At 38.6% G+C, this 9,967-nt stretch overlaps 1 pseudogene; it reads left to right on the forward strand.

The window, feature by feature from the left end:
* The first annotated feature begins 3,656 nt into the window (after positions 1-3,656).
* LOC127217377 (vacuolar protein sorting-associated protein 11 homolog) lies at positions 3,657-8,153 on the forward strand (annotated as a pseudogene).
* The last annotated feature ends 1,814 nt before the right edge of the window (positions 8,154-9,967 follow it).

Below are 9,967 nucleotides of genomic sequence, written 5' to 3' on the forward strand. Positions count from 1 at the left end.
AAACATGTTTTGACATGCACAAATCACTAACCAAATGAAAGATATAGATACTATGATGCAGAACAAGCATGTTTAGAAGTTCAACAGCCTTTTGTGATTAATATAAGCAACTCTGAATATACTGGGTGTAGAAGGTGTATAATCCAAAATAATTAAGGTTATATCTGATAATCTCACAGGTAATATAGTAAATGTAAAAGCTAAAACCTTCCCTGTAAAGAGAGGAAATTTGATTTCAATAATCAACCCACACACAAAAAACTTTGCAATGAACAAAGTCATGATACAAAAAGGTATTTGCATATCATGAGCAAGTTTTCATAAAACAAAATTAAGGAAACAATCCTATATATAATGATATCTAAATATTCAGTATTTAGGAAAAAATGAGGGAAGACAAACATTTACTAAAGAACAGAAAATATTAAATATTGGTAAAATGAATTAAATAAAACACCAGTAATGTAGGAGTGTTTCCCTTATTCTACATCCTCTCGAGCAAAAGCTTTCATTAGTGTTTTTGTTGTTGTGGTGGTTGGTTGATTGGTTTGTTGGTTGGTTGGATGGTTGGTTGGTTTTTGTTTTTGTTTTGTTTTTTTGCCATTCTGACAGGTAAAAGATGGTATCTCAGAGTTGCTTTTACTTGCATTTACCTGATAGCTGAGAATTTTGAGCAATTACTTAAGTGCCTTTTGGTCATTTGATATTCCTCTGTTGAAAAATCTTTATTTAGATCTATACCCCAATTTTAATTGGATTATTTGGTATTTTTGGTGTCTAGTTTGTTGAGTTCTTTGTATATTTTGGAGACCAGCCCTCTCTCAGATGTGGGGTGGGTGAAGAACTTTTCCTATTCTGTAGGCTGCCCTTTTGTCTCATTGACTGTGTCCTTTGCCTTACATAGCTTCTCAGTTTCAGGAGGTGGAAAATAAATTTTCAAAGAAGAAAACTAATTTTAAGAGCAACAATGAGACAATGACTGGAATATATTTAACAAAAATATAGCTTTATATAGAAAACTACATAAAGTTTCACAGAGAATAGTTGATAAAATTGAATTCTTTTTTTTTATTTAATTTATTATTGTACATGTCGATCCCAGTTCCCTCTTTCTCCCTCCCTCCCTCACTTTTACCCTCTCTGCCCTCTCACATGCACCCTAACCACCTTCACCTCCCATATCCCCACCCCAATTCCATATGTAGGGGAATGCCATCCAGTTGGGGTCATGTAGACCTGACAGGTCATGTGAAGTAGGGACTAGGGCTTCTCTCCTGTCTCTAGGTTAAGGCAGTTATCCCTCCATGGGAGATGTGTTCACAAGGTCCTTTTGTGCACCAGGAATACATCCTGGCTCCACTGTCTGAGGTCCCTTAGACTGCTCAGTCCTTCTGGCTGAGACCCATGTTCAGGGAGTCTGAGTCAGTCCCATGCTGGCTTCCCAGCTATCAGTCTGGGGGCCCATTAGCTCCTCCTTGTTCAGGTAAGCTGTCTCTATGTGTTTCTGCCGCCTGGTCATGTCCTCTCCATCTGCATCTTGGTTCTAGCTCGACTCAGTGTTTATGTATGGGTGTTTGCTCATATTTCCAACAGGTATTAGATGAGGGCTCCAAGGATAATTTAGTTGTTGATCTCACTCTCCGGGAAGGGCATTTATGGTAGCCTTTCCACGGATGCTCAAATTGGCGGCAGTCTTGTTCTCTAGACCTTTCTTTATGTTCAATTTTATCTTCAAACCAATATTGGCTACCTCTTTTATGTTTTCCTCTCTCTCCCTCCTTTGAATTCTAAAACTTAGACTTAGAATTAACAAAGTGGCAATTTTCTCTAAAGATGGTCTGTGGTGGCTCATGCCTTTAATCACAGCACTTGGGAGGTAGAGACAGATGAATCTCTATGAGATCAAGGTGAGCCTAGTCTACAGACAGAGATCTATTCAGGCTCAAAAAGCTACTGAGAAACCCTGTCTCCAAAAACTAAAAAAGGGCAATTTCCTCTAAATATAATAAAAATGACAGTATTATCAAACAAGATTGCATAGAGCTATTTGCAAAACTATAATATTAAGTAAAAAAGTGAACTTTTGCATGAATTGACAAGAACTTTATAGACATTGCCTGAAAATGAAAAATTCTTAGAGTGTTTATAGTTGTTTTAAAAACAAAAGACTAACATGAAGGAATTATGTAGTGGCATCTTGTTCCACCAATAGATTTGAGGGTATGGCTTCAGTGTACAGACATGATCCTTAATAAAGAAGGGAGGGGCCTGATTCTGGCTCTTGGGTGGTGGTCTGAGCATCCTGCATCACAGCATTTACTACCAGTTGATTAGCTCAGTTAGTTAGAGAATGGCATTAATAACCCCAAGGTCACGGGTTCAATCCCTGTACAGGACAGGATGTGTCCATACACTGAAGCTACATCCTAAGGCTAGTACCTTAAATCTATTGACAGAACAAGATGCCACTACAGAGTTACTGTCTGATCTCAAGAGGTATTTAAAATAGCACTAATTAAGGTAGTATGGAACTGGCAGAGAGTAGATAAATGAAATAGAAGTCAGAGAAAAATGTATACAGTGATTTTTTATGCAGTGATGTTCTCAAAGCAATCTATTCCACAAGAAATGATGTTAAACTAGCTGGATATTTCTATGAAGGTGACAATGAATCTTAACCTTCCCTCACCTCAAATCCCAAAATCAAATTGGGATTTATCACAAATATCAACGGGAAAGGTAAATTATAAAAATTTCAAAAGACAATATAGGAAAACGTCTTCAATATTTTGAAGTAGTATAAGGTTTATTACATGGTGATGAATAAAGCAATACCTATTAAAGAAAATAAAGATAATTTGGGCCTCGACATGAAGCTCTGACCACAAAAAATAATACCATCAAGAATAGTCCAATGACAAACACAGACTAGAAGAAATACTTTGAATCCATATCTGTGACAAAGACTCAATAACTAGTATATATAATTTATAAAGTGATATTAAACTTCATAAACCATAGAAATCAGCAAAAACAGGAGACAGTATAACAAAAAGGAACTATAGAAAGATGTAAACAAATACATAAGAAGAAGTTACATTACATACCATTATGAAATGCCACTACAATTAACTAGGATGAATAATTTACTCAGTTACCAATTGTCAATGATGTCAAAGGATTGAGCCAATACATTTGAGTCTTATACATGAGAGATTGATCTTTAAAATATCACCAGCATTTCAAAAACTTTTAAAAATTATTTACAAAATTTAATACACACCTACACTTATAGGGATTCTATTGATAAGTATATAACCAATAGAAAGGAAATAGAATAAACCAAGATACAGCAATCCCCAAATCATTTTATAAGGCCACTATAACCTTGATAACTTCTGATTCATGGATGTGACTGAGACTCTTAAAGATATTTTAAAATCATAACTAATAGTATGTAAGCAGCTTAATACATCATGACATGGTTTTGTTTACCCCAGAAAGGCAATTCTGGTCTAAAATCTTAAATGTAATTTATATTACATTATATTTACATTAATATTTTAGAAGAAAACAATATTTTGATTACATAAAGAGGCAGTAAAAAGCACAAACACTGACAAAATTTTATTTCTATTTTTTCCAAAAATGGCAAAATGGGGACTAAGGTAACATCCTTAATATGAGACAATGTATATAAAATATTGAAAACATTACACCTGTCTATCCAATCAAACATGAGGAGCTGAGTTCAATCCCCAAGCACCCATGGAAAATTTGAAAATGAACATAATGAATAAATCTGGAACCCAAGAGGTAGGAAAGCAGATACTGGAGATCCTTAGAACTCATTGGCCAGTCACTGTAGCCAAATTAGCAAGACATGTCTCAAAAAAATAAGCTGAACACTGATGAAAGAAAGTATTCAGCACCAATCCCTGAACTCCAAATGCACACACCTCACACATACACACATGTACAGTCACTCACATACAAATTCCTACACACACATGTATAAATGCAGAAAGAATCTGATAGAGTCTCTATGTGCCCCTCGCTGCTCTTGAGTCTTTAGGTGCAGGGCACAGTTTAGTACATTGTGACTAAAAAAAAGAAATAAAAACTCGAAGTACAGATAAACAGATATAAAAAGCATTATGTGTGGATTATACAATCAAGAATAAAGAAATATAACATGATATATTGATTTTAGTCAAATCATTAGATACAAAAATAATACACACAAATCACTCTTTGGTATTAAAAATAATCAAGAAATTTAAATCCCAATTATAATAGCATCAAATTTATCTAGTTAAATACCATCTGAGAAAAATCTTCCAAAAGTAGAGAAATCTGGACATTTTGCTGTAGTCATAACATTGTAAACATATCACAAAATGATAGAAGTAATGATCACATAAATTAAAATAACAAGGAACAGAAAAAAAAAACTAAGTTGGGTTAGTTAATAATATCCAACCTTTTCATCCCCTGAAAAGTGTACCAAATCTGAGCGCAAGATAAGATTCAAGCTCACTCAGGCAGTCTCTACTGGGAAAAAAAAATGGCAAGCCTTTTAGCAGATTTATAGGCCTGGTATGACAAATTTTAAAAGTTGACAACACTCAAATGCTCTGCCTATATTTTTCCACACCGAACATTTTAATTCATCTGTCCTTGCAGAAGACACTGTTTTACATGGTAACAAAAGAGGAAAAGTAGAATACTAGCTAGAATTTCTTGTCTGAAGCTTCTTTTAGACATTATACACAGCGTGCAATAAAAATTATTAAATACATAAAGAGGCAAGAAAACATGGCTCATAAACTAAAAGATAAAATGGTGTAGAGACAGATATTATCTGAATTTGGGAATAACTATAAATTAACTATTACTGATATCTCATCATATCGTTATGCATGTATTTGTAGACAGAAGCTTCTGTTGCACTTAGTCCCACAGCTGTTTAGTCCCAAATAAATATACAGAGGCTTATATTTATTTTAAACTCTTTGGCCAATGGCTCAGACTTCTTATTGGTTAATTCTGTCTTAATTATTAACCCATTTCTATTAATCTGTGTATATCCACATGGTCTTAGATTACCCATGAGGCCCAGGCCTCTTGCCTCCTCAGCAGCTACATGGAGTCTCTCTGACTCCAATTATTTCCTTTCTTTATCCCAGTTCTGATTTCATGCCTGGCTAAATCCTGCATGTCCATTGGCCAAAACAGCTTTATTCATCAAATCAAAAAGAGTAACATATATTCACAGAATGACATCTGTCATCATATGCTTTACGTGTGGCATGCAAATGTTTGGAGATGTGTTCCTATGTAGGGCACATGTGTATGTGAAAACACATGTGTATATATGTGTAGGTGCATATGGAAGTTAATGTTGCAATTCTTTTTAAATTGCTCTCTACTGTACTTTTAGAGACAGGCTCTCTCATTGCCTTGAGACTTACTAAAGCTTGGCTAGACTAGCTATCCAGGAATCCCTGGGGCCTTACTTGTCTCTGCTGTCCCAGCACTGAGATTATAGGTACATATTGCCATACCCAGGTTTCACTCTGGTCCTCATGCTTGTGGAATTTTATTGAAACAGATTCAACTAACATGAATTGTAAAAGAATCAAGAACTGTAATAAAAAGTTTGAATTAATAAAGCCAACAACTGGATGTTATGCAATGAAAATTAAACACTAAATGTATGGGTTTAATAAGATGCCAGACATAAAAGGACAAGATTATATAACTCAAAAACTACCTAAAACTTTAAAAATGTAGCATATATACAAAAGGGGGAGCAAAAGGACAGAACATAAGATAGAACATAGTGAAAAATCAACAACAGAGATTCAATCTGGGGATTCCTGGAGAAAAGTATCTCCCTTTCAGTCCTAGGTTAAAATCTGGAACCTGGTAAAGAGAGATGGTGGCAATCCATTGTGCACTCAAATCTTCCTTGCCATCTCAGGGATAGAACCAACAGTTGTGTCTTGTTTGATATTTCATGAGAATCTCAACTTCATGGCCATTGGTTTCACAGATGGCAGTGTTACTCTGAACAACGAAGATATCACCCTGTACCGCCATAGCAAGACCCAGATTTTGCACAAGGGCAACTATCCTGTCACTGGACTGGCCTTTCGCCAAGCAGGAAAGACCACTCGTTTGTTGTGACAATCGAAAATGTTCAGTCCTATATAGTTTCTGGAAAAGCCAGATGAACGAGGGCCCTGCTTTGCCTTTGAAGCCATAAGCTCATCATCTACTGTTTCAGAGGCTACCTTGTCATTGTCTCCAGAGACCAGAAGGTTTCTCCCAAGTCAGAATTGCTCTATCAAGCAAGTTCTCAACATCTATGACTTGTGCAACAAGTTCATAGCCAAAGCACTGTTTTTGAGGATGTAGTGAATGTGCTCACTGAGTAGGACTCCCTATGCTGTTTAAGAAGAATCTATTTGAGATGGCAATTAACTTGGCTAAGAGTCAACATCTGGGCAGTGATGGGCTGGCTCAAATTTTCATGCAGTATGGACACCATCTCTACAGCAAGGGCAACCATGATGGGGCTGTTCAGCAGTATATCCAAACCATTGGAAGGTTGGAGCCATTCTATGTGATCTGTTAGTTTCTGGATGCCCAGCACGTCCACAACTTGACTGCCTACCTACAGACCTTGCATGGGCGGTCTGTAGCTAATGCTTATCATACTCAAGAACAGCACAATGTTGGAAGAATTCATCAGAACAAAGAGTGAAAGTAAAGTCCACTTTGATGTGGAGACAGTCATCAAGGTCCTCAGGCAGACTGGCTACTACTCCCTTGCCCTCCTATCTGGCTGAGAACCACACACATCTTGAGTGGTACTTGAAGATCCAGTTAAAGGATATTAAGAACTATCACGAAGCCCTTCAGTATATTGGGAAGCTGCTTTTTGAGCAGGCAGAGAGTAACATGAAGCAATATGGCAAGATCCTCATGTGCCACATACCCAAGCAGACAACACCACTGTTGACTCTACTGACTATAGGCCCAGTCTGAAAGTCCAGGGTGATCACAAGGCTCCAGGCTATCAGGCCAACTCTGAGGAGTTCATCCCCATCTTTGCAAACAACCCAAGGGAGCTGAAAGCTTTCCTGGAGTGCATGAGTGAAATGTGGCCAGACTCACCCCCAGGGCATCTATGACACACTCTTGGAGCTGTGGCTGCAGAACTGGGCTCATGAGAAGAATCCACAGGCCAAGCAGAAACTTCACACAGAGGCCATCTCCCTGCTGAAGTGTAGCCTATTCTGTAATGTGTTTGATAAAGCGCTGGTCCAGTGCCACAGAACAACTTCCAGGATGGGGTCCTTTAGCTCTATGAGCAGGGGAAGCTGTTCCAGAAGATCCTGCATTACCACATGCAGCATGAACAGTACCAGCAGGTGATTGCAGTGTGTGAGTGCCACGGGGAGCAGGACCCCTCCCTGTGGGAACAGGCTCTCAGCTACTTTGTCTTCAAGGAGGAAGACTGCAAGGAGTACATGGCAGCTGTCCTCAAGCACATTGAGAACAAGAACCTAATGCCACCTCTTCTAGTGGTACAGAACCTGGCCCACAACTCCACAGCTACCTTGTCCATCATCTGAGACTACTTGGCCCAGAAACTGCAGAAATAGAGCCAGAATATTGCACAAGATGAGCTTCGGGTGAGTCAGTATAGAGAGGAGACTACTCGCATCTGCCAGGAAATCCAAGAGCTCAAGTCCAGTCCAAAGATTTTCCAGAAGACCAAGTGCAGCTTCTGTAACAGTGCCTTGGAGCTGCCCTCAGTCCACTTCTTTGTGGCCACTCCTTCCACCAGCACTGCTTTCAGAGTTATTCAGAAAGCGATGCTGACTGCCCGCCCTGCCTCCCAGAGAATCGCAAGGTGATGGACATGATCTGGGCCCAGGAACAGAAATGAGATCTCCACAATCAATTCCAGCACCAGCTCAAATGCTCGAATGACAACTTTTCTGTGATTGCTGACTACTTTGGCCAAGTAGTTTTCAACAAGTTGACTCTCCTGACCGACCCTCCTACAGCCAGACTGACCCAGACTGGAGGCTGGGCTGCAGCAGGACCTGCTGATGCACTCCAGGAGACGGACTTAACTAAGCAGCTCCTGGGAAAGTCTGGACCTCTGGGCCCCTAAAGCACAGACATGGTCCTTCAGCGAGCTGTTGTAGAAGACATGACCACAGTTCCAGACCCTCAGAACTCAAGATGGGATTTACTTTCCTTCCTCTCTTTCTGCCAGCCTGCTGCCCCTCCTGCTGACCAGCAATATAGATTATTCCACACCAGTGAGGAAGGGCACCTCAGCAACCCCTCTGTGGACAATAGCTGTTTTATTGTCTATTCAAGGGCACCAGGCTTTGCTTGGGTTCTTGCTCTCAGAGCTTATAAATAAAGAGTATAATGACTTGAAAAAAATCAACAAACATACAATGAAAGAAAAAAAGAAATGATGCAGGGGCAACAATCAAATAACTAAAATCAAAAAGTTCACAAAAGTAATGAAAGACATAAATCCACATAATTGAGACTCCTTGTATGGAATAAACCAGAGAAACAAAAACAAAAACATATATAAGCAAATAGCAGTCAATCTGCTAAAAGACAGAACAACATGCAAAAAAAAATCTTGGAAAAAGAAAAAAATTCTGTACATGCAAATTGCTGATACAGAAATGAAGTCAATGAGTCAAAAGAAAAAAAAATTAGCTACACATGACATACCTCCAACAACACCACACCTTCTAATCCTCCCCAAACTGTCCCATCAACAGCAGAACAAGCATTATAATATACAAGCCTATGGTGCCCAATCTTATTCAAACCACCACACATTCTAAGTGAAGCAACCCAGACTGAGAAAGACAAACATTTCAGGTTCTGTCTCATGTGCTAACTTTGAATCTCCACATATGTGTGTTTGAAAATTAAGTGCCCAGGGAACTAGTAATGGACCATGAGGGTAGGAGATTTCAAGGGAAGAGGTTATAAAAGGGAAAAGTGAAGTAATATGTCAGGAAAAGTTACATGGGGTGGGGAATAGAATAGAGGGTTGATTATACAGAGGGCTAACTGATTCTTGAAAAAGCCCTATGTAAACTTATTATAGAAGCTTCCTAAAATTAACACACATACACACAAACACACACATATACATACACATGCATATACATATAAAAAGGGTTTAAATAATGCTACTCTATAAAATGGGACAATGCCTTTCCTGGTTGAATTTTTTTTTCCAGCTTAATCCCAACCTAGACATATCTAGAAAGAAAGACTCTCAACTGAGAAAATACCTCTATCACATTGTTTTTTAAACAAGTCTGCAAGGCATTTTCTGGATTAACAACAGATATGAGAGTACCCATTCCACCCTGGTTGTTGCCATCCCTAAGCAAGTGGTCCTGAGTTGTATAAGAAAGCATGCTGAACAAGCATGGAGAGCAAGCCAGTAAGAAGTAATCCTCCATGGATTCTGCTTTTGTTCCTGCCTCCATGTTCTTGCCTTGAGTTCCTACTCTGACATCCATCAGTGATGAAGTGTGACCTGGGATTTGTAAGATGTAACAGACCCTTTCCTCTTCAGGTTGCTTCAGGTCATGGTGTTTTAGCACAGCAATAAAAAACCTAAGGCAATGCCTTTGCAAACCAAGATAGACTATCAAATAAAAACCTTAGTTATGGGTTATCTCATTTCAAGCTGTTGGTCAGTGTGGTTTCATAGACTACCCTAGCATTTCAGGATTTTGCCACTGCTGAACAGGGTCTCATATATCACCTCCAAAATTCCAAGCTATTGTCATTGTTCTTAGTTGCCCTATTTCTGATGATGCCACATACTTGAGTCATAAGATGTGGAGAAATCAGGCTGGTATTGATCTGAAAGCTTCATTACTATTGGCTAGCT

Source organism: Phodopus roborovskii, unplaced genomic scaffold (assembly GCF_943737965.1).
Source record: "Phodopus roborovskii unplaced genomic scaffold, PHOROB, whole genome shotgun sequence".
Taxonomy (NCBI): domain Eukaryota; kingdom Metazoa; phylum Chordata; class Mammalia; order Rodentia; family Cricetidae; genus Phodopus; species Phodopus roborovskii.